At 42.7% G+C, this 24,253-nt stretch overlaps 1 protein-coding gene across 1 annotated transcript in view; it reads right to left on the reverse strand.

Moving 5' to 3' along the window:
• The window catches only part of ARMC1 (armadillo repeat containing 1), a 74,638-nt gene extending 51,048 nt beyond the window's left edge, over positions 1-23,590 (reverse strand). The window contains exon 1 of the mRNA XM_029591387.1: positions 23,241-23,590. The gene's annotated coding sequence lies outside the window, so the exon portion shown is untranslated. The remainder of the gene's footprint in view (positions 1-23,240) is intronic.
• Between the last annotated feature and the right edge of the window lie 663 nt (positions 23,591-24,253).

A 24,253-nucleotide genomic window follows, 5' to 3' on the forward strand; every position in this document is an offset into this window, starting at 1 on the left:
GTTATGTTTCCATTTTTCCACTGCATACACAGCTGGCTTCTTGCAGTTCCCAGTATAGTTTTTGTCTGCATTCTACTTGTACTTTATGGTCTCTTTATTCTATATTTGGTGAGGGTCTGTGTGTTCTGCATGTGTGACAGAGATGAGGTATTCTGCTACTGTGTAATTTCAATGTAGGGGTCTATAGCAGCCTGGCTTGTTCTGTTTTCCTAATATTGGTATATGGGTGTTTAGGGCCTGGTGTAATATTTACAGTATTGTTTTTTCATAGGCAGTGTTATTACTGCTTTTGAGTGCTGGCGGAGCTGTTTTATGGGGGAGGTTTACTATATTGTAACTTGTAATTCAGTTTACTCATGGCTTTCTGAGGGCCAAGCTCACACCAACGCACTGCACAATAGGCCCAATACCACATGGGTTCCAAGTGGCTTTCTGGTTGGCACCACAACAGTGCATGTAAATATAATGTATGAGTGATGTAAAATCTGGTATTACATAATTTTTAATCGTGTATGAGGAAGGCCAAGGGCTGGAGTTGTGCGCAAGGCTGTAAGATTCATTTAGGGCACTTAATACCCTTACACCAGCCCTGATAACCACACATACAGCCACATCCTTCAGCCACCTCCAACTTCCCTAGGGGGGCAAATGCAGGGGAAGGTTGGAAGGCAGGTGCAGGGTCCCTGCTAGCTTCCTAAAAATATTATTAGCACTCTACCTACTACTCCTCTGGGAATCCTGACCCCACATCCTCCCTATCTCTAGCACTTCAAATAGCCAAAGGGGGATCCCCCCCTTTTTTGCTTTTCATTGATTTGACCTGTGCCGGGCCGTGCCAGCTTGGGGGGGGGGGGGGGGCACACTCTTTCCTTGCCTCAGGCAGCAGGCCGTCTTGAACCGCCCCTGGCTGGTAGTTAAAATTATGATTTCATTGTTCCATTCTAATGTATAGCCCATACAGTTTCAGAAAGCTCCTCCTACTTAGCCCACAATCATTTATTTAGCAGCTTTTATATGTCACGGTGGTTGCTTCTATCTACATTCCTATCAAAATCCCATCATACTAATAGATGTGAAGCACGAACAGAGCATGAAAAATGGAGGAAAGGACACCAGTATGAGGTGGGGAGGGAGGGTTCTTAAAATAATTGATGTAAAGAACACTAGAAACAAAATGTTAGGACAAAAAAAGGAGCATGCCAGGATCATACAAAATCAGAAGCCCATAGGTAGTACCTTCCACTTCCAAATATTGCAAAAGCAGCAGAACAGCACACATCTGAAAGTGTAAATAACCGAGTCACATCTACTCGTTCAAGACCTTTAAAATCATGAAACATCTCTATCATATCCCCCCATCAGCCATCTCTTCTCCAAGCTAAACAGCCCTAACCTCTTGGGAATTCCAATTCTCTTTTTGCCTGCCTTATCAATATTTTGCATCTAAATTTCCAGTGCTTATGCTTTTCCCTAACTTATTTAGCTAAATCTGATTGCGCCATTAAGCTGACTTATTCAGCTAACTTTAGGACATCTAGCTAACTTTAAGGTAGCCGGCTATATTCAATTCTGCAGCTACATGATTGAATATACCTCCAAAGTTTGCCGGCTAACTTTGCTATCAAGACTGTGGCTGAATATGGACCTCTGTTATCAAATTCTAGAGAGAATACATATGGTAAAATTGTTCTTACCTGATAACATTCTTTCCTCGAGTACTGCTAGACCAGTCCTTACACTTGGGATTTTCCCTGGTCCTCAGCTGGCACAGAAAAACAACACCCTTTTTCATGACCACACACTTGGCCATAAAAGAGGGAGTGGTTGTAGGCCCTTGCCAGTAGCCTACTGTTAAAAGCCACTAGACAAGGACCCCTCCTTACCCATTTTTTTCCTTATATGTGCTCTTTTTTTCTTTCACCCCTCAAGATTATGCCCCCTCTCAGGGGAGGGTGGAGAGGGGAGAGAAGAGAGGAAGCGTGAGAGCTGGGTTCTCTCATGCATCTCGGCTTATGGTCCCTGTGTTCCAGGGTGGGGCTTAGACTACTCTAGCAGGATTCAAAGAAAATTATCAGGCAAGAACAACATTACCTTCCTTTTCCTCCTGCTAGACCAGTCCTTACACTTGAGTTACAAAAGCTACCTCTAAGCTGAGTTGAAGGAAGATAGGGTTGACTTAGGGACCCAAGCTGAAGGCAGCATCCTTGGCTTGTACATCCAGCCTAGTATTTGGAAAACAAGTGCAGGAATGACCAGTGGCAGCCCTACAAATTTTGCAGATGATGCTCCATCCACACACTACAAGGATGCAGGCGCCACTGGTGCTTGCCTTACACCGTGAATGTAGGCTGAAGCAACTGCATTTATTTCCCGATCTAGTTGGCATGGCTTTTGTGGCCCAAACAGCACAAACAACCTACATGACTTCCTGAACGGGTTCTTTATCTTAAAATATTTTAATAGAACACAACACACATCCAGCAGGTACAGTCTTTTGTCCTTATCCCGATATTCCTTTCTTTTAAAGGCTGATTGTACACAGTCTCATTTAGATGGAAGGGAGACACCACCTTCAGAAGGAAATTCTAGTAAGAAAAGGGTAATACCCTTGTACAGGTCCTTGGTGAGGCCTCACCTGGAGTACTGGGTTCAGTTCTGGAGACTGTATCTCAAAGGAGAGAGAGACAGGATGGAGGCGGTTCAGAGAAGGGTGACCAAAATGGTGGGAGGTCTCCATCAAATGACTTATGAGGAGAGGTTGAAGAACATGAATATGTATACCCTGGAGGAGAGGAGGAGCAGAGGTGATATGATTCAGACCTTCAGATTCTTGAAAGGTTTTAATGATCCATGGTCGTCAAACCTTTTCCATTGGAAACAATTTAGTAAACTAGGGGTCACGATTTGAAACTCCAGGGAGGAAGTCTTAGAACCAATGTCAGGAAATATTTCTTCACTAAGAGGGTGGTGGATGCCTGGAATGCCCTTCTGGAGGAAGTGGTGAACACTAAAACTGTAAAGGATTTTAAACACTGTGGATCCCTAAAGGCTAGAGAATGGGAATAAATAAAAAAGCTTGGGGGTTACCTGCATGGAGCGGCAGTTACTACCTTGGGAAGCTTGCTGGGCAGACTGCATGGACCATTTTTGTCTTTCTGCCATCATTTCTATGTTACTATGAATGAGGGCACCAATTGGAAGGTAACTGAGGAGCAATTCTAAGTAAGGTTCCCTACATGAGAGGGTCTGTAATTCTGAAATGCGTCTGGCAGTACAGATCACTACCAAAAAGGCAGTTTTTAAATGTCAGCTCCTTAATGAGTGCTTGTTTCAAGGGTTTGAAGGGAGCCCGTACTACAGCTCAGAGAACCAGGTTGCGATCCCACTGAGGAAAAAAAAATTAATAATAATTAAAAATAAAATTGGTCTGAAGGATAAATATATACGCTTCACTCCTTTACAAAATGCACTATAACCTGGTATGCAGCTACCTTTGATGTGTCTCCTATAGCAGGATATGGTTGCCACTTGTACCCCTAGTGAATTAAGTGCTAAGCCTTTGTCCAGGCCCTTCTATAAGAAGACTAGGATTCGTGAGAAGTCTTATGCTCCCAGTAGTAAATAGCCTCCGATCTCGAACATAAATGAATGAGGCTGAACACTTACGTGCTTTCAGCATGGTCATCACAACTGCCTGGGAATAACCACTGGCTTGCAGCCAAAGCAATTTCAAGATAGAGGTATTAAGACAAAATGGAGATGGGTATTCTATTGGTATTGGACCTTGCCACAGCAATCCCTGTTTTCTGGGGAGTTGCAGTAGGGTCCTCACTAAGTGCCTTTTTAGGACTGCATACCAAGGTCGCCTTAGCCAATCCGGAGCTACCAGTATCACCTGAAGGGTGATCTTCTGCCTATCAAGAGACAGGATGGAAATACAACAGAAGCCTACCCTTTGGCTAAGGTCGGATTAAGGCATATATCCCACTAGATTCTTCCTCGTTCCACCAACTGAAGAATCTGTCTGCTTTGGTCTTGGCTCGGGATGCCATTAGGTACACCGCTGGTGGCCCCCATTGTTCCATTATCATCTGAAAAGCCACTTGGCTGAGCTCCCCTTCTCCTGGGTCCAGGCAGTTTCTGCTGAGATAGTACCCACTTGAACATTTTCCTTTCCTGCAATGTGAGATGCAGGAAAGGAAAAGTAAAGGAGCACTTGCAGCCCTAGGGCTGCAAGTGCTCCTTTACTTGTTCATATATTCCACTGCTGTGGCACTGGTCTGAGAGAATTCTGACTGCCTTCCTCTTTATTCTTAGTAGGAAAGCCTGAAGGGCCAATTTGTTAGCCCTTAATTCTAATATATTTATTGGCCATACAGCTGCTTCTTCTGACCAGATCCCTTGGGCCAGATGGCCCTGGTAATTTGCTCCCCACCCAATCATGCTGGTGTCTATGGTTAGAACAACCCAGTTGGGTGGTTCTAGGTCTACCTCTTTTATGAGGTTAGAGGGATCCAGTCACCAGTCTAGACTTTCTTCTGCTACCAGGAGACACCCAGGTGACAGTCAGTCGTGGGAGGCTAGAAACCAATAGGCTAGTGCCAACTGTTACAATGGATGCATATGCACTCTGGCCCAGGAGACTAGATCTATAGTGGCTGTCAGCAGCCTTAATTTGGAGATAATCCCATAACCTGAATAAACCTAGAGCGGGTAAAATATTTATTTGCTCTATTATTTTGGCAGCTCTCTTGGATGTCAGGTCACATGTCCTTCTACCATATTGAAGAGGGTGCTTAAGAACTCCAGTGAGTGAAAGGGTTCCGAGTTGCTTTTTGCATAGTTTGTCATCCAGCCCAATCTTTCTAGAAGGTGAATTATCATGGCCAAAGTCTCCAGTTCCCTAGGTGTTTTTTGCTCCAATGAGCCAATCATTCACATAAGGATGTACCATTCTCTCCTGCTTGCGTAGAGCTACTGCCACAACTACCATACCATTGGTAAAAAGGTCCTTGGGGTAATTGCAAGGCCAAAAGATCAGGCCTAAAACTGAAAGTGATGGCTAGGTTGCAAAAGTGAAGACGACTTTGAAAAGAAGTTCTGATCAGTACATGGAGATAGGCTTCTTCCACATTCAATGACAACAAAACCACTCCTTTTCTTACTGCCACTATGATAGAATGGAGAAACTCCATTCTGAAGTGGGGTACCCTCAGAACTTATTGACTCCTTTTAGATCTAGGATGGGTCAAAATGTACCATCCTTCAAAATAAATTGAGTATGTTCCTTCCTGGGAGGGACTGGGATTATAACCTTTAAATCTGTAAACTTTGAAGGGGGGGTGGGGGAAATATGTGTCTCTCCTGGTACCAAATGCCTTTATATGGATGCATACTCTCTTAAAATTATCTCCAGGACTCACTGGTCCATAGTAATATGGGTCCACTCTGCATATTACCACAATAGAAATTCGCTTATTGAGAGACTTGAGGATATCATTGTGGAGGGCATCCCTTTCCTGCAATAGCAGATAGACCTAGGGGGGAGACCCTTTTGGCCCCTCAAAATGCCTGGGGATTTACCTTGTGTCACTTGTGTGAGGCTGCCTGACATTTTACCATTGCATTGGTACTTGAAATGCTGATGCAGAAGCCCCTCGAATGCCTGCCTGGCTGCTATCCTCTGGAAGTCTTTGGCTTGAATTCATCCAAATCCTTTACTAATTTTTCTAAATCTTCTCCGAATAGGAGTCCCTCTCTGAAGGGAAGCTTACAGAGTCGCAACTTGGTTGCAAAGTCCGCTGCCCAATTTCAGACCCAGAGAAGTCTCCTGGTTGCAACCTCCAAAGCAATTGACAAAAGGATAACCTAATCAGGTTTTACATTGAGCCTGCCAAGAATGTAACTGCCGACTCCAGATGTTCAATTTGACTCTCCGGAAACTGCTGTACCCAACATAAGGCTGCCCAAGCTACACAGCCTCCATAAACCAACATCTTAATCGCATTGACTCCTGTGACAGAGGCCTGTTTTAGCATCCCTTCTATTTTCCTGTCCTGAGTCTCCTTCAGGACTTTGCCTCCTTCTACCAGGATGGTGGTTCTGCTGATTACTGCTGAAACCAGCATGTCAACCCTTAAGATTCGCAATAGCCCATTCTTTCCCCTGCAGGGAGCGGGTACAATTTTGTTACCCTACCTCCTCCGAGACCCCACTCTGTCAACACCATCTACTATAAGGCTTCATGCAAGAGAAAGGTTCTTGAAGGTTTCCCAATTCCATGAAGGATGAGATCGACTTCCAAAGTGTCTTCTGCTTTAGTGTCTGAAATCTTCAAGGCCACATGGCCACTATGAGGAGGGCTGAAAGCTCCTCTTTCCCAAATAGCCTTACTATTGACTAAATATTCCTACTCTGAGGAACACTGAGCTTGGGGGGGACACACTAAACGTAGATTCCTCAGCTGACCTTCACTCTTCTATGGAGTCTAGCATAGCAGTTAATTCTGGCGATAGTTTGGTCACAAAGGAGTCCTTCGGGCATTTCGGAGTTCCTCTCCTTTTTCCCCCGTTGACTCCCCCCACCCCCCCACGTCTGGGGATTTTAATCCAGAAGCAGTGCCAGGCTTTTCCACAGCACAACAAAATCTGGTGCATTATTAGCAGAAACACCGGAGAAAACTGTCCTCGACAAGCTCCTTGAAGGTCCAGCCCAATGCCCTGTGCAGAAACGATAAACAAGCCTCCAGATCCTTCCACGCTGTCCCCTTCTACCATGGGTGCTACTGGGATTAGCTGGCCTGGAAGCAGTAGTTTCTCCTCTCCTGGAGTATTTGGGGGCTAGGCCAACTCCCAGGCCAGCCCCCTACTGCAGCCCTTCTCCTCCTCGGTGTGTGTGTGTGGGGGGGGGGGGGGGGGGGGTTTCTTCACGAAGCCTATCTGGAAAGGATGGGTCCAGGTCCCCATCACGTGTAGGGAACTCTGATTACTTTCCATGAAGCACAGACCATGCACCCACAGTCACGTACCATTTTTAAATAGATATATTTTTTAAACCAATGGTCTGCCATGCTGGAGAACATCCGAAGCTGAGCTGACAAACTCAGTGAGCTGCACACGGCTCTTCTCTGTCTTACTCAGGTCCTCTGCTAGCCACACTACTCATCACCTCTGGGGAATCCCTTCAGGCCTGCTGTGGCTCTACTCACTAGTTCTCTGGCTCTCTCTTCTTTTTTAAATTATCTTTATGCCTCCTGCAAAACTGAGGAGGCATCAGCATTTAATCTCATTTATCCGATTTATATTCTGCTTTTCAGCACTTCAAAGCGGATTACATTCAGGTGCTGTAGTTATTTCTCTGTCCCCAGAAGGCTCACAATCTGTTTATACCTGAGGCAATGGAGGGTAAAGTGACTTGCCTAAGGTCACAAGGCGCAGCAGTGCTATTTGAACACTGGTCTCCCTGGTTCAAAGACCACTGCTCTAACCACTAGGGGAGAGAGAAGGGGGAAGGGGAAAAGGAAGGGGGAGAGAGAGTGAGATTCTTTTAAAAAAAAAAAAAAAAAAGGGGGGGGGGGGGGGAAGGAGCACCAGATCCTCTAGTACCCTCCCTAAGGGTCCCCACTAAGAGGGATCCTTAGCTCCCTAGGGAGACAGGGATCCACTCCTCGGGTGCCTTCTATCAGATTCTGTCCTGGAGACAGCTCCCACTGGGGAAAGCAGCACAGAGATTGTTGCTCCAGGAGCTAAGATAACTTTATCCGGCCAAGGTCACACCCTGGCTCCGAGACATTTTAAAATCCGTCTACACTTGTCCACAGCTGCAGGAAACAAAGACTACTGGTAAGGGCTTACGACCACGCCCCCTCTAGGGTCAAGAGCGAGGTCATGAAAAAGGGTTGGTCCTCTGTCTCCAGAGGGGGTGCACAATTGTGCAACTTGCACACGCTGAGCTGCGCAGCCTTCCTCCGTTCCTTCCGAGGCCGCTCCAAAATCGGAGCAGCCTCGGAGGGAACTTTCCTTCCGCCCCCCCCCCCCCCTTCCCCTATCTAACTCGCCCCCCAGCCCTAACTAAAACCCCCTCCTGACCTATATCTGGAAAGTTACACCTGCGCCGGCTGGCTGCCAGTGCGCCATCCACCAGCACGGCGGCTGTGCCGGAGGCCTCGGGCCCGCGTCCCGGGGCTTGTGCGCGCAGGGGCAGATTTTCTCGGGTTACGCGCATAGCCTTTGAAAATCTGCCCCTAAATAAAGTGGTAGGTAACTAAACTTTCAGTTTGAAACAGCCTTTAATAGTGTTATGTACATTGAGCCTGGCACGGACTACTGTGGCCCAAGTGACTGTTTGCTCATTACCCATTCACCATTTATGACGCCAGTTGGGACATTGATGGAGTTGTTTGCCTGTATTACTTCTTAGGGGGATATTTAGAGTTTATAAAGTCACTGTTCTTGTCCATTGTTTTACATCTTCTGCCAAATAAAAAAAAGCTGTGATACTCATGAATGAACACTAGTCACTGGCAGACTATCAGCAGTTAAGAACGTAGTATTGAGGCTAAAAAAAAATAAGAAAAACAACAAACCATTAATCTTTCCCCGAAAGAATTATAAAACCTTCTACACAGTCTTTAAAAATAAATAGATACAAGATATTATGCAATTGTTGTGGTAATTCTATTTAGGGTATTTTTTGATGCTGCAGTTTCATTCACGACTACTTAAGATTTTGCTCCTTTTTAACCCTCACTCCCGAGCCAGCACATCAACAGTTCAGAGTGAAGTCACAGACCACAGCTCCTTCTGGAACCCCAGTATATATATACCCCAAGTCCAGCCGATGTGTGCCAACTCTGTGAGATGGCTTACGCTCTCTCCCTGGGGCCAGCATAGACTGGTCCAAAGAGCAGAAGTTGGGCTTGGGAACCAAGCCCAGATATCTCGCTTGATAGCATATAGCACTGCCACTGAGCCAACCCATATTTAGAATACTTCTCACATAGGTACATTGAACACACAAAAAGATTTTCTAGTTTTAATTATTTAGATTTAATACATTATACTTTGTTTTGAAATGTTACCATCCTGGGTCCTTTGTTGGAGTAGGGCAGCATATAAACCAAACATCTACTACAGTAGCATATACATCAAAAACATCTGATATAATACCAAATATAATAGCATATACAATAATTAAATTTAAAAAAAAAAATCCTTTGCTTTCTCCCCCTCTCACAAGGTAAAGAACAAAATTCCTGTCATTTCCACCTAAACACTACATAGAAAAAAATTCTTGCAACCCTTTTGCTCACCCCTAAAGCAGCAGCTCCTTTTGTTATTGCCCCTTCGAAAGTAGCTACATCTTCCGCATTGGGCCAGCCCTTGTAGTCGTCCTGTAATAACATCAGCAGGTAGGGGCGTGGCCAGACCAGACATGCAGCACAGCATGGCAAGCAGCTAAAAGCTGGCAGCATTGGGGGGAGGGGAAGCACCAGATGGAAAACAGTCTCTTCCCTCATAGTAACGCGCAGCTCTCTCTTGAGAATCTAAACGGCCCTTTTTCTGCTGTCATGTTTCTGTATTTCTAAGGAAGTGATGGCAATTATAAAGCTAAATCAATTGAGCGGCTGGGCAGACTAGATGTATGGTCTTTTTCTGCCATCAGGCTGCTTTTTAGAAACATATCTTCTATTTTGGCTCCACTGGATTTATAGAGGTTCGGCCACTGGACCAGAAAGATCAGAATTCCAACTTGGGTTTCACCAGAATGCTTCTTATTGCTCTTTATGCAATCACACCAATCAGTCATGCCTGTTCCAAAAGTGCAGCCAGGTCACGGCTTGTTGCTTCTGGAACACCTGCACCCCTTCTCAACCTGACTGCCTAAGCCTGTCATTTCCTTATGGGAGGTAAGTTACTTAATACATTGCTCCTAGTGGTCAGAAAACACAAAGAAAGATTTAACTAACAAACATTTTCAATGTTTGATCCCTGGGCATACAAAACCACTTGTAGATGTTGACCAAAATTTTCCATAACTGCATAGAATTTCTTCACTGTTGCTTTTTATAGCTGCTGTAACTTCTTCCTTGAATTCAGAACCATATGTGGGTTATTCCTGTATACATTGCTTTTATCAAGATTCCTTAATCATATGGATTGTGATCTGGAGAATGTCAGGACCATCCAGTTCCAAAGCAACCAAGATACAGTATCATGAAAATACTCAGAGGAAATCCAGAATGCATTGGGCATATGCCTGCATACATCATTTTGCTGAAAAAAATGCTTCCTCAAAATCAATATCCATTCCTTAAAGAAATGGAATAATTTGGTCTTAAAAACTTTCAGATGATGATCAGCATTCATTGTACAGTAACAAAAGATCGGTCCGACAATTCCTTCTATGGAAATAATGCACCACATCATGCATTTCTGAGGATGTAAAAGGAGTCTCAATTTTGTGAGAGGTTGGCGAGGCCCCTATGTGCATGTTCGACATTTTCATATATCTGTTAAGGTGGAAATCTACTTCATCAGCAAATCAAATACTTTGAATGACAACCTGCCAGAAACTGCTAGACTAGATCACAACAAAGTCACTTGTTTTTGTCATTGTTGCTAAGGAATTGTATGAATGTATGTATTTGTCAGGACTGTGAATGAGTGCTTCCTGTACATGTACAACATTCTCTGGCATTCTCACCATCTTCTTCAAGCTGACAACACCCTGCTTCCTGTGGTAACTGCAGTGAACCTCTCCAAAATGTTTTCACTAATAGGTTTATAGCTAATCTGCTTGGAGATTCCCTACACTTTAGTTTTGCTAGAAGCTCATGCTGCATTTGAATAACACTACCAGTCTGATAAAACGTTTTCATTAGACACACAGACTGCTCTGTTGTAAATGCCATTTTTTGTTTTTATTGCGTTACAGCTTAATGAAGCTACTGCCTGGGGGCAGTATTATACAATCTCACGTCTCGCATATTCAAATGACACCAGGAAATGCTGTAACATACTTCAATAAATATAAGCAATTAAGAACAAGCATTTTTTTTTAAACCCCACAGATCTTCCCTACAATCTACCATTTTATCACCAAAATAACAATGCAATATACTTGTGAATTTCACCTCCTGGAACACATTAAAAAATGAAAATGGATCACAAGTGCAACATACTGCTTTTATTTACACTGTAACTAGAGTGATCATATAGCTGCAGTCAGGAAGACAAGATGAGCCAATCCTGGTTTTACCTCACTGCGTGCATGGAGATAGTTTCAAACTTTCCCAGGTGAACTCTTAAGCAAATTAGGACTATATCTCCATGCATGCAGCGAAGTAAACCAGAAAGTGAAATGGTCAGCACATGCTCAGTAAACCATGAAGCAAAGCTCCGGCTCTTTAGGAGCTGCTCCATTTGGGCATCTGCTGCTGATGTTGCCCATTTGTGGAGACTGCCTATGCTGCTTGTCCTCAGAGAAAATCACCATAATACATATCTACAGTGGTTCCCAACCGAAGAGTGCAACCCTGACAGCACTATACTCCCCCCACCCCCCATTCGATCTAGAGAAGCCTGACAGTCTAGACCCCAAAGTGTTTTCCTTTCTTATAGCATCAGCTGGGATGAGAACAAGATGAAGTCAATCCCAAACCCAGATTCCTGAGCAGTCTGCCTTCCTTTTCTCTTTTGCCCCTAGATCTTCTGGCTGATGAGACTCTGTAGGTATGGTAGCAAAATTAGTAAGACCAGCCTGTGTGGAAATCGCTCAAGGCTTAGGGTGGCAGATGTCGACCTCAGATGGGCACAGATGTTCTCAGCTGCTACTACTAGTCAGGGGAATAGAGAGAAGATGGAGATATAAGGAGTAAATAAGGTGGGAGAAGAGAGAAGAGTACAGAGTCAGGGTACTACCAGGAGTGCATAACAGAAATTGGGAGAGAAGTTATTTGTGGTATTCAGTGTGACAAAGGATTAGAACTACAGATTTAGGGTCATATTCACAAATTAATTTCTCTCATGTTTTCCTTTATAACCACATGAATAAAGCCTCACACCTGAATGAATATATATATACACATACATACACCAAATTCAATTTTTCCTTCTTGCCATACATAGATGGAAAACTGGAGAAATAAAAACATGATCTCATGACTAGGAATTAAGACAAAATTTTGCTCTAATTTCAGCTCAGTACATCTAACCTTTGGCTATACTCCACATGCTTCGATTTATTCAACTGTAACAAGATAAAATGCTCTGAGTGTCAAAGTCTGACAAGCAAATTTTATCTACACTGCACTTTCAACATTGTCTGCGACCAGAAAAAAAAAATGCAATCTAAGCATGAAGTGACAATGTTTTAATTCAATGTAGGACCTAGGCTTAAAGTAACTGAGCAACTTTTTTTTTTTTGGCAAAATCTTTATTGAACAAAACATAAGTATACAAACGTAACAGACAGCTAGTCTGTCACAACTAAGTGAACCCTTATTTTAACCAGTTAGTATATTTCGGTGAACTGGGGGAGGATACCATTCAAATTCAGCTTCTTCTCTTGAGGGGTCTAGAATGGCCATCTCCCTGAAAGACTTTATAACAGCTCTCTCCTGAGAGTCTGTTGGCAGCCATTGATGACGTTTGGATGGTTAGGATGTAGTTGAGGAGTTTACTTGTATCGTATTTTTCAGGCCCAGTCATTCAAATCAAGTTTACCCAGCTTAACGATCCTGACCAGGATCAGGAGGATTTTTCTTCCAGTCAACTCACTAGTTGGTTGGGATATTCCTCTGGGTTGCTTTTGGGTTTTAAGATTTTTGTGTTAGGAGCCTTGTGAGACATTTGGGCGAGTATGCAGTGGAAGTTTGCACCTTGACATCTGAGCATGATTGGGGTGAAGACAGCCAAACTGCCATTTTCTGGCAAGGATTATCTGGAAGAATAAAAGATTCCTCCATCCCTAGGAGCACTTTTTGCCTTGGCTATACAGGTTGATCTAAGATTCCAGGAACAAGCTTGAGAGAAGACGTCCTATCGATCCGGTCACATGGCTCCTAAGCTTTTTAACACCCTGGAGCCAGTGAGGACTGTCTCCTTCAAAGAACCCATGCAGTTGGACAGCACACGACTCAGTAGAACACTCTACCTCTGTTTCCACTGTGCAGCACAGAGAAATTTCACTAGCGACTGTCTCCAGAAACAAGGAAATTCCATGAACAGAAACAAATCTGGAAGACAGTTTTCAACCATCTAACTTCCTCCCCACAACTGATAATACTGGTGTCTCTAGCCTTCAGTGAGCACTGCATTCAAATTCAAGTCCTACTAGACTCTGAAGCCGGTGACAATTGTATTCAAGAGTCCCTCTTATGCCAGTGTGGGTAGAGTTTTTTGCTCCTGCACTTGGGTGGTCAAGATGACAATGGCTCATTGTGGAGACATGATCACTGAGCTCATGGCCTCAGCAGTTTGTTGTGACCACACCCTGTGTTATTTCTTCCATCTATGGTGAAATCGTGCAAGGTCATGTGTCTATGGCCACCCTGCCTATTACCATGCAGATTGATTCTCATTGAGAAAACCTCCAGTTTTATGTGCTACTTAAGGCAACCAATCCTCTTGTATTTGGACTACCCTGGCTCAGACCCCTTCAATCATCTACTGACTGGGGCACCTTACAAATCAACCCTTAGGGTGCTTCGTATCAGGAGCATTGTGCCATCTTGTCTTTGCCTCCGGCTACTGTGCTCTGGATCACCTTGTTGGAATGTTCGAATCTGCCACTCCGGTACACATCATATTCTGACCCATGCTATGAGCCATGACCTAAAGCCTTAGCATCCTGCAAATCTACTGACTGTCCAAAATCATTGAAGTCCATCATTGCAGAGGTAGAGGCCACTGCCTAGATAGTAGGGGCTTTCATCATGCAACACAATGTTCTTGTCCATAGAAAACAACCAGTCAGTGGATGCTTCTTCAGTTCAGCCCAGAAACAAAGAATCCCTGGACATCATGTTGAACCTCCAAAGTCACCTGATGGTAAAGAAGAACCATTGGTATCTCACCAAAAGCTGAAGTTAAGAGGTTTGGGGAGGGACAGCCCCAGAAGCAGTTTTACTCACCCAATGGCCACAGAGGTGACCTGTAGCTGGGAAGGCGCCAGCTTGCCTTGACCTCCGTAAGTATAAACATGTGCCACAGGCCCCGTGGCAGGAATCCTCATAGCAGGTGCCTCCTGATGACATCAGGCGGCAGGGTATTTAAACCTTAACCGCAACTCCTCTTCCTCGCCTCAGCAACAGGTCTCTTTGCCTTCATCCAAGCCTGCCTCCAACCTCACCTTGCCAGCCTGCCTTGCCCAGTCTCTGTCTGTCAGTCTTACCCTTGTCCTTGGAGTCTTGCCAACTCATCTCCTGGTCTTGTCATTTCTGTTGCCCTGTGTCTTGCCTGTTCTGCCAAGTTTCCCCAGCCCAGCCCTTAGATTTGGATCCCGACTTACTCTTTGTCGCTGCCTTGGATGTGACCCTAGTTTTGGACCTTGCCCACACCTTGTCAGCCACCCACCCCAACTCCCAGACTGTCCTGCACTCTGCCTTAGCCTGGCTCGTTCCAAGGCACATTTGCCAGTTTCTGCACAGACCTTGGGGCTCTGCCCGCGAGGTAGTACCAACTATGCAGCAGCAAACAGGGTTTATGCTCAAGCCATTCATAACAAAATATACCGTCTCCCAGGGATATGACAAAGGAATCAGTCACCCCAACACTTGGGCCCTGAAAATTAACTCTTTCCCCGCATAACAAGGATTCACACCCTGGGGAAAGAGAAAAAAGGAAGAGCTAGCCAGGGTCCCTGCCCCAAAGAATTATGCAATATCTGCTGAGATAGGGGGTTACACAAAGAAGAAAAAGTAGATAAGATATACCAATACATCACCAAGATGAAAATGTCTGGAAAAACATAAAAGTGTGTGTACATAATAGAAAAATCAGACAGATAGATCTAATTTATTTTGTTTCTTTATCTCCCAGTATGCCTATACTCCTTCCCTCCCCCCACCCAACCTCAACACACGCAAGTCAACCACCCCATACATACCACACTACCCCTAAACATACAGAACTCACCTGAACCTCTGCTCCACATATCCCATGATTTACATCCATATAGTATGGTATTTATTTTATTTAAATTGACTTTTAGCCTGCTTAAGCCAATGTACTTGGGGGGGGGGGGGGGGTTACTATAAAACATTCATAATACATATAATTTATTTATTCTGCTGTTATTTTATCAAGTCATTGAAAGGAATAGGATTTTACATAATAAAACATAAAAGTAATTAACAGAATAGAAAATAAAAAGTTAAAGTTAAAACAAATAGGACAAAGCAATTGAAACAGACATACCAAATCACAAAAGATCTCTCCTATGCCATATTGTGCGAGTCTTATTATCCTTTAATGGGCACAAATGCCCGATTAAAATGAGTGCTCCAATGCTTTGATCAACTTTGCATTAGAGATAGCATTTTATCTTGCTAAAGTAGATTCAAAGGGGGAACATTTTCAACCCAATCAGGCAAAATACATTTCCTGGCTACAAGCAATGCTAGTTTAAGAAAACATGAGATCTCTTTAGAAACAGAGAGACGGAGGGAGGAAATATACCCAGCAATAAAATAGATCCCAAAAAGAGTACCTTAACCCCCATAGTTTGGGGAGTGTAGGAATTGCACCTTCTTAAAAATTAAACATCTTAGGATGTGAGAAAACTGTGAACAAGTGTACCAGTCGCATTTTGTATCTTTTTAAAATTGTCAATTTCCAAGCCTGTTATTTAAGCAAGGAACTTTAAGTACTAGTTTTTACTAGAGATTTGGGGGTGCTTTGAAACTATTGCAGAGCTGGAGGTAGCCAGGATCTAGTTTGAGCCAGTATCTCCAAGCACATGTCCTACCTGGCTGATACTCAGTCCTATGAGCACTGAGCATCCTACCTGAGTTCTGCTTCTGCTATGGTGAAATGTCTAAAATATTCTAACTGTTAGCAATCTCAACTCAGCTAGTAGAAATGCAAACCACACAGACCAAGTCATTGAAGATGAAAGTAGGAACTTTGATATCAGTGTTATCATCCATCTGGGGACCAATGACCTCGATAGAAATGGTACCCCTGAAGGACAAATGATTTCCAAAATCTAGGCAAGATAAGACACACGGCATAGACTATTGCCTTTTCGGAAGTATTACCTATTCATGGAAAGAGAAATGAAAAGCTATGCCATATAAATAATTTCAATTCCTGGCTCAAAACCTGGTGTACAGAAAATGGTTTGGATACATTGGAAGCTGGGGTCATCTATGGAGCAGTAAAAGGCTATATGGTAAGGATGGCCTACATTTGTCTGTAGCAGGAAGGAGGATGCTAAGAGAGAAATTCATATATTATCAGACATTTAAACTAAAGAATGGGGGTGGTAGGACATGGCCAATGAAACTGACATGCTACCCCCAAGCAATACAGGACATGGGAGTTGAAAATAAAATCAAATCATCTCAAAAAAGCAGAAAAGATACCTAGGAAGTGCAACAAATCAAGAGAGCAAAATTGGAAAGCTATGACTACAAATGCTTGTAGTTTGGGCAATAAAATCCCAGACTTGCAGGCCCTAACGGTGGAGGCAGACTTGGACACTGCTGCTGTTATAGAGACATGGTTCACAAATTCTCATGGATTGGGTTACAGCCATTCCGGGCTATAAAGAAGGACAGAAAAGGGGTAAGAGTAGCTCTATGTCAAAAACAATATCCAAGCTACTGAACTGCAAGGAATGTGGGGTAGAAAAGCAGCATTATGGGCCATCCAAAAAAAAAAAAAAAGAGATAATGGTGCATCCATTTTTACTGGTATGGTTTACAGGTCTCCGAATCATATGGAACAACTAGACAGAGATCTGGTTGAAGACATCCGAAAGGTGGAAAAGAAGGGAGATGTATTGATTGTTGGAGACTTATCTGCCAGACGTAGACTGGAAAATTCCTTCTGCAGAATCTATCAGAAGTAGAGAGAGATAGTGGATGCCCTGCAAGGGACTCTCTTCAAACAAATGGTAATGGAACCCACGAGGGAGGGAGTTATACTCAACCTAGTGCTCAATAACGGGGATAATCATCAAACAGGTATAGTCTGACATTGCAAATAGGATACAGAGAGTTCACACGAAGACCCAAGTTTTGCATTTCAAAGATACGGACTTTTGTCAAAATGGGGATGTACCTGAAGGCAGAACTAGAAGACTAGGAGAGGTACTCAGTTCATATCTGTCCATTTTCCATTTAAGTCCCTTGCATACCATATGTCGCAAAAGGAATGGTTATCTATGGCCTCTTCTATTTCAGACATTTATTTCAAGTATGCACAAAGTTTTATCGAGTTTACAAAAGCTTACCAGTCTCAACCTGAAACTACTAAAAACTGGAATGGAGGGAAAAAAGCTATCATAATTAAATCCATGTATTCAGCCATCAGCTGTAAGGTAAAAAACACACAACATGCAGACAGAGGAGTGAGGCATGGATGTAACCTGTGCCGCACCCTCAATATCTATAACAAAAATCTCCCTACAGTACTAGAGAGCTCCTCAGCCCCAGGATTAAATTAAACAACTCAGAAATAAAGTGCCTGCTGTATGCAGATGGCTCAGGTCATTTTATCCCCTACCCCAGAAGATTTACAAGAAACCTAACCTGCTGCAGACCTATTGCAAATCATGGGCCCTATAACTAAACCTGGAAAAAAAAAAACCCGAATGCCCAGGAACATCCCAAACTCTCCAACATAAATTCAAATTCTCCCTAAACAAGAAATTGAGTTGTATATACCTTAGCCTAAGATTAAGTGCATCCAGGGCCTTATATGCAACAAAAGAAACTTTGGGACAAATACAACTTCCCAGCAAAACTACAGTTAAATGTGCATGATAGCACCATTCAGCCAATCCTCTCTCTCATATGGAAGTGAAGTCTGAGGTTTACCCTTCATCCCAAACTATAAAGAATGGGACTGAATCCCCAATAGACATCCTACACCTCCACTCTTGTGTCTAATTGAAGCACCTCTAATGATGGGTGCAGAGCAGGAATAGGGGCTTCTGCTTTCTACACCGCATAAAAAATAAAGAAATAAATAAAAACCAAAACAACATTCTGCCATCATGTCAGCAGCAGCAACACAAGCTTCCTCCACTATCACGTACTCTGTGTGAAGTAACACAGAATGCTTAAAAAAAAAAAAAAAAAAAAAAAAAAGCCTACACACAGCATTTATCTAACAAACCTGCCATATCAAACTAGCACCAACACCAGGAACTCAAAATAACTTCAACACAGGCTACAATGAAAATAGTGTAAACTGACCTAGATTATCAGTATACCTCCTACAGGGGCTGAGGTATTAAAACCTATGCTAAAATTGGAGTTAAAGTTTGGCCTGGGTTTTACTTAGTGTGCAGTAAGCTAATGGGACGCAAATCAAACAGGAGTATAAAAAACACGCTAAATGAAGAGTGCAGAAGGCATTTGACAAAGTTCCTCATGAAAGGCTTCTAGGAAAAAGTAAAAAGTCATGGGATAGGAGGCGAAGTCCTTTCATGGATTACAAACTGGTTAAAATACAGGAAACAGAGAGTAGGATTAAATGGACAATTTTCTCAGTGGAGGGGAGTGGGCAGTGGAGTGCCTCAGGGATCTGTATTGGGACCCGTACTTTTCAATATATTTATAAATGATCTGGAAAGAAATACGAGTGAGGTAATCAAATTTGCAGACGATACAAAATTATTCAGAGTAGTTAAATCAGAAGCAGATTGTGATAAATTGCAGGAAGACCTTGTGAGACTGGAAAATTGGGCATCGAAACTGCAGATGAAATTTAATGTAGTTAAGTGCAAGGTGATGCATATAGGGAAAAATAACCCATGCTGTAGTTACACAATGTTAGATTCCATATTAGGTGCTACAACCCAAGAAAGATCTAGGCATCATAGTGGATAATACATTGAAATCGTCGGTTCAGTGTGCTGCGGCAGTCAAAAAAAGCAAACAGAATGTTGGGCATTATTAGAAAGGGAGTGGTGAATAAAACAGAAAATGTCATAATGCCTCTGTATCATTCCATGGTGAGACCGCACCTTGAATACTGTGTACAATTCTGGTCGCCGCATCTCAAAAAAAGATATAGTTGCAATGGAGAAAATACAGAGAAGGGCAACCAAAATAAGGGGAATGGAACAGTTCCCATATGAGGAAAGACTAAAGAGGTTAGGACTTTTCAGCTTGGAGAAGAGATGGCTGAGGGGGGATATGATAGAGGTGTTTAAAATCATGAGAGGTCTAGAACGGGTAGATGTGAATCAGTTATTTACTCTTTTGGATAATAGAAGGACTAGGGGGCACTCCATGAAGTTAGCATATGGCACATTTAAAACTAATCTGAGAAAGTTATTTTTCACTCAATGCACAATTAAACTCTGGAATTTGTTGCCAGGGGATGTGGTTAGTGTAGCTGGGTTTAAAAAAGGATTGGATAAGTTATTGGAGGAGAAGTCCATTACCTGCTATTAATTAAATTGACTTAGAAAATAGCCACTGCTATTACTAGCAACAGTAACATGGGATAGACAGTTTTTGAGAACTTGCCAGATTCTGATGGCCTGGATTGGCCAGTGTTGGAGACAGAATGCTGAGCTTGGCATGTTCTTATGTTCTAAAATGCAAGTTAAACTGAAAAGTCAGCACTAATGCGGAAGAGAGCTTTAAATGATCTTTAAAATAGGAATAAGTGCTTGAAGTTGGAAGGAGTATCACCAAAAAAACCTTCATGCAAGATTAGCACTGGTCATCCCGGCTTGGGCACAGTCTCACATGCAAGACCATTTGGGCTAGGCATGCCAAGTGAAAGCAAAGGGTAAGCTCTCTAGGGAGGGTACCTACAGTTAGTATGCACTTTGTCGCTGTGCATCTCAAATGGCTGTAGTTACCTATTCCAGAGAGCTTACCTTTTGATTTCACTTGACAAAATGGCCTTGCAAGCAAGATTGACACTGGGCATCCTAACTTGGGCACAATTTTGCATGCAAGTCCATACCACCATATTCCTGGTTTAATGCACTTACATGAATTTTCAGGTTAACTCCTTGGCCTGAGGTAGAGTAAAAGTTAATTTACATTTCTGGTGACCATGATAGCCTATTGTTGTGCCCATGTGATAGTATCTTTCTACCAGAATGGGTGCAAAAGAATAACTCTGGCTACTAGAAATGCAAGCTTACTCCACCTAAGACCAAAGAAGGTGTAAGCTCTCTGGGGCTGGCACCTATAGCTGAACAAAAAAATATGCTTCCCAACCGAAGTATTGTTCAGCTGTAAGCACCCGGCCCAGAGAGCTTACACTGGAAATGTAAATCCTCCTGGATCTGAGGTGGAATGCCACACTGAGCACAACAAAATACATGCGCCACCAGAAATGTGAGTTTACTCCACCTTAGACCCAGGAGGTAAATTTCCAATGTGAGCTCTCTAAAGCAGGCACCTGTCACAGGTTCTCTTTGTTTTCCTGAACAGATAAACAACACCACACACACATATGTAGCACCAAAGTGTGTACTGTTCAGCTGTTGAATCCCAGCCAGACAGCTGTGCTTTGTTCATCTAGCCTTAGGTGTGTTCCCCAGAGAACTTATTCTTTTATTTTTACTTGCCATGCCTTGTCAAAATGGCCTTGAGTGGGAGAGTATGCCCACAAGTTGGGCTGCATAGCACCAATCTCACATGCAATACCATTTTGTCAAGGCATGGCAAGTAAAATAAAAGAATAAGCAATTTGGGGTGGGCACAGTCAGCTGAACAGTGTGCACTTTGCGCTGTGCATCCGACTTTGACATCCTGTTCGGCTTTAGGTGCCCGCCCCCCCAATTTATGTAGTGTTGAGCTAGCTGTTTTTGTCCACCCCAGAGAGCTTATGCTTTGCTTTGCCATTCTCTGCCAAAAGGGCCTTCAATGCAAGAATTTGCTCTTTGGAGTAGGCACTTACAGCTCAGTGCATCAAAGTGTAAGCTCCTTGGGGTGAGTATCTACAGTTTTTATTTATTTAAAGTTTTTTCTATACCGGCATTCGCGATGGATATCGCATCATGCCGGTTTACAATTAACAAGAGGAGAAGGAACAAACGTAATAATAAATAATAATAACATTAAACAAGTTAGGAACTAAAAGGTTGCAGTTACAATAAAACAAGGGAGTTACTCAACTTGGAAACAGAGAAGTAAGCTGGGATTTTAACAGAGAGGACAAATATGCAAAAAATGGCATTTGCGACAATTGCAACATTAAAGAATTATCCTGTAGATGTGGAGTTATTAATTGTCATGTTTGGCATACAGTTAAACTGTATGCCAAAGTTGGATGCACAGTACTGGTGTGCTGTTCAACTGTAGGTGAAAGAAATTAAACTGGGTCTGAGATGGAATAAACTCACATTTTTGTTGGCCAAAATTATTATATTGCTGTAGCCAGTTTGGTAGAAGCAGCTAGACACTACCACACTGGGCACAGCAATAGTATAATATGGCAATCAGAAATGTGAGTCCTCCTGCTTTGACCTAGGAGTAAAATTGTCAATGTTAAGAAAATATGCTTTAAGCTGTCTGCCCTTTAACACACCTCACTTCAATACTGAGGAATAGTTAATGCTTTCTTTTACATGGGATTTGCATCCTAATCTTAATGCTGGATTTTACTCCTGTTATTTTTTAGGAGTTAACTCTGGTATGTAACAGGGGTATTAACTAATGTCAGAAAAAAACCTGCACTAACGTGAACACACTTTATTACATCAACCCTACTAGGAAGTGCAGATTAGAAAAACAGAACAAGCTAATCAGCTATAGATCCACCCACAGAAAATAAAAAACATAAGATATTCCATAATAGGTCACACCAAAGGTCCATCAATCCCAGAATCCTGTCTCACAGTAGCCAATGCAGGTCACAACCACCCAGTAGGATCCCAAATAGGTCCAATCTTTCTTACTCATAACCAAGAATAAAGCAAGGACTTTCCCCAAGTCTACAGGGCTAATACTGATTTATGGACTTTTCCTCCAGGAATTTGTCCAAACTCTTTTTAAAGCCAGCTACTCTAAATACTTTCACCACATTCTCTGGCAACAAATTCTACAGTTAAATCTTGTACCAAGTGAAAAAAATACTTTTTCCTATTTGTTTTAAAATGTACTACCTATTAGCTTCATGGTGTATCCCCTATTCCTAGTACTATTGGAAAGGGTAAAGAACCATTCCCTATTTTCCCATTCCACTCTACTTGTGATTTTATAAACCTCTATCATAGCTGTACATGCTAGCACAAGACTTCACCTCAGTCCCACATGCGTAAACCAGCAGACCCTCACCAAATTCTGAATAAATGATCTCAAACTACAGATATGCAGACAAAAACTGAAACCAGACTCTGAATATAATACCAGATTAATAGAAAAAGAAATTATTTCCTTGAGAGCAAAATACAAAAAAGACATCAGGGATTTACATTCCCAAATATGACAGTGAAAATTCGAAGATCTCTCACAAAATCTGAGCAGGAAAAACTTTGTATAGTCTTGGGAAAATGAAGAGAAACAACTATTGCAACAAAGTATGCTACCACAAGGCTAGAAATGTAATTTGGCCAGGACAAAATGGACCAAATCCTGAGGGGTATCGTTTTATTGTACTTTACATAACCTGGAATTTTACAGTACAGTTTATTTTTCTTCCCCTTTTTATATGTTAATGTTATGTGTTTCTTTGGCAGAAAGTTTTTTCACCTTAATTTTGCTTTCTTGTTGTCAAATTTCTTGTCTTATTATTCATCAATGTTTATAAGACCACTTACATATATCATCAGATATTCAAATCTTAACTATCCCCCCCGACACTACCTGTGTTTCGTGGGAAACTACGTCGGTAGGGACCACACATCTAAATCAAAACAAATAGCATATTATATTTTCATACTGGGCAAAATAAAGGGAGTAAGACATGTGCTACTTTGGCAATAAATGTAAAATTGTCCTGCAAATAAAGTTATCTGAATCCTGGTAGCCCCTCCTCTGCTGGCTGAGCATGCGATAGTCCCAGAAACTCAAATCCCTGGGATCAGGGTAGACTTACCCGTCCGGTACACAATAGCTCGATTTGTCCTGGCAACCCGGGACACCTCCCGTGAGGCCCGGAATCTGTCAGTTCAAGATTTCAGAGTTTGCCCTGCTGGGGTCCCGGGAGGGAGGGAAAGAAGAAGAAAGCGCACTCCAAGGAAACTGCAGCACTCCTCCAGCTTGCCCGATCCCTCTCTCCGTGAAGACAGCGTGGCTCAGATATATCCCGCTCTTCCGTCAGCAGCAGCCACCTGGGAATCCCTTCCTGTAAACAGAACAGCCCCAATCCCGCTGACCTCCATGCAGGAACTCACCGCACCGCTTCTACTCTTTTCTTTCAAGCTCTAGGGGAGAGAGCAATAAGCTCCGCTCCCATTGGTCCAAACAATAAAGATGAGTCCTGATTGGTCAACTCTCTGCCTGCCGCTCCTGCAAGGGTGGAGGGAGAGGCAGCTGCCCTTTTTCTTAGCTGATGTCACTGCTAGTTCAACTTAACCCTCTAGATGCCTATGTGATAAGGTGTTGGTTTTAGCACGCGTTTTTCTGCGGTTATGTAATCCTGGTATTTTAATAGGACATTTTTTGCATGGAAAAAAATGAGTAAAACCTGTACTAAGATTAATGCAGCTGCACCCAGATCTCCATGTTAATGAATGTGACAGGATAAACAGTTATGCAAATTTTCAGATAGGGTGAAGTCGTTTTTTTTAATATGATTTTATTTTAAAAGCCATTTTGTGCAATATTTTATTCAATCGTCTCTACCATGTAGACAGGGGCAGACTACAGGCAAATACCAGCCCCGGGGATTTTTTTTTTTTTTTTTTTCGAAACTCTCTCACAGGGTATCTGTGACTCAGTAGTGAACTTTCTGTGCAGACAGTACTTGCTTCAACAACTCCCAAAGTCACATCAAGCTAATCGTTGAAAGGAACACCTGGAAGCTGGCAGAACTAAGACAAAACAATCTCCAAATAAGAATTCACATTTTTCCTAACAAAGTAGAGCACATCCTAGACCAAGGACGAG

The sequence above is a fragment of the Rhinatrema bivittatum genome, chromosome 2 (genome assembly GCF_901001135.1).
Source record: "Rhinatrema bivittatum chromosome 2, aRhiBiv1.1, whole genome shotgun sequence".
Classification (NCBI taxonomy): Eukaryota; Metazoa; Chordata; class Amphibia; order Gymnophiona; family Rhinatrematidae; genus Rhinatrema; species Rhinatrema bivittatum.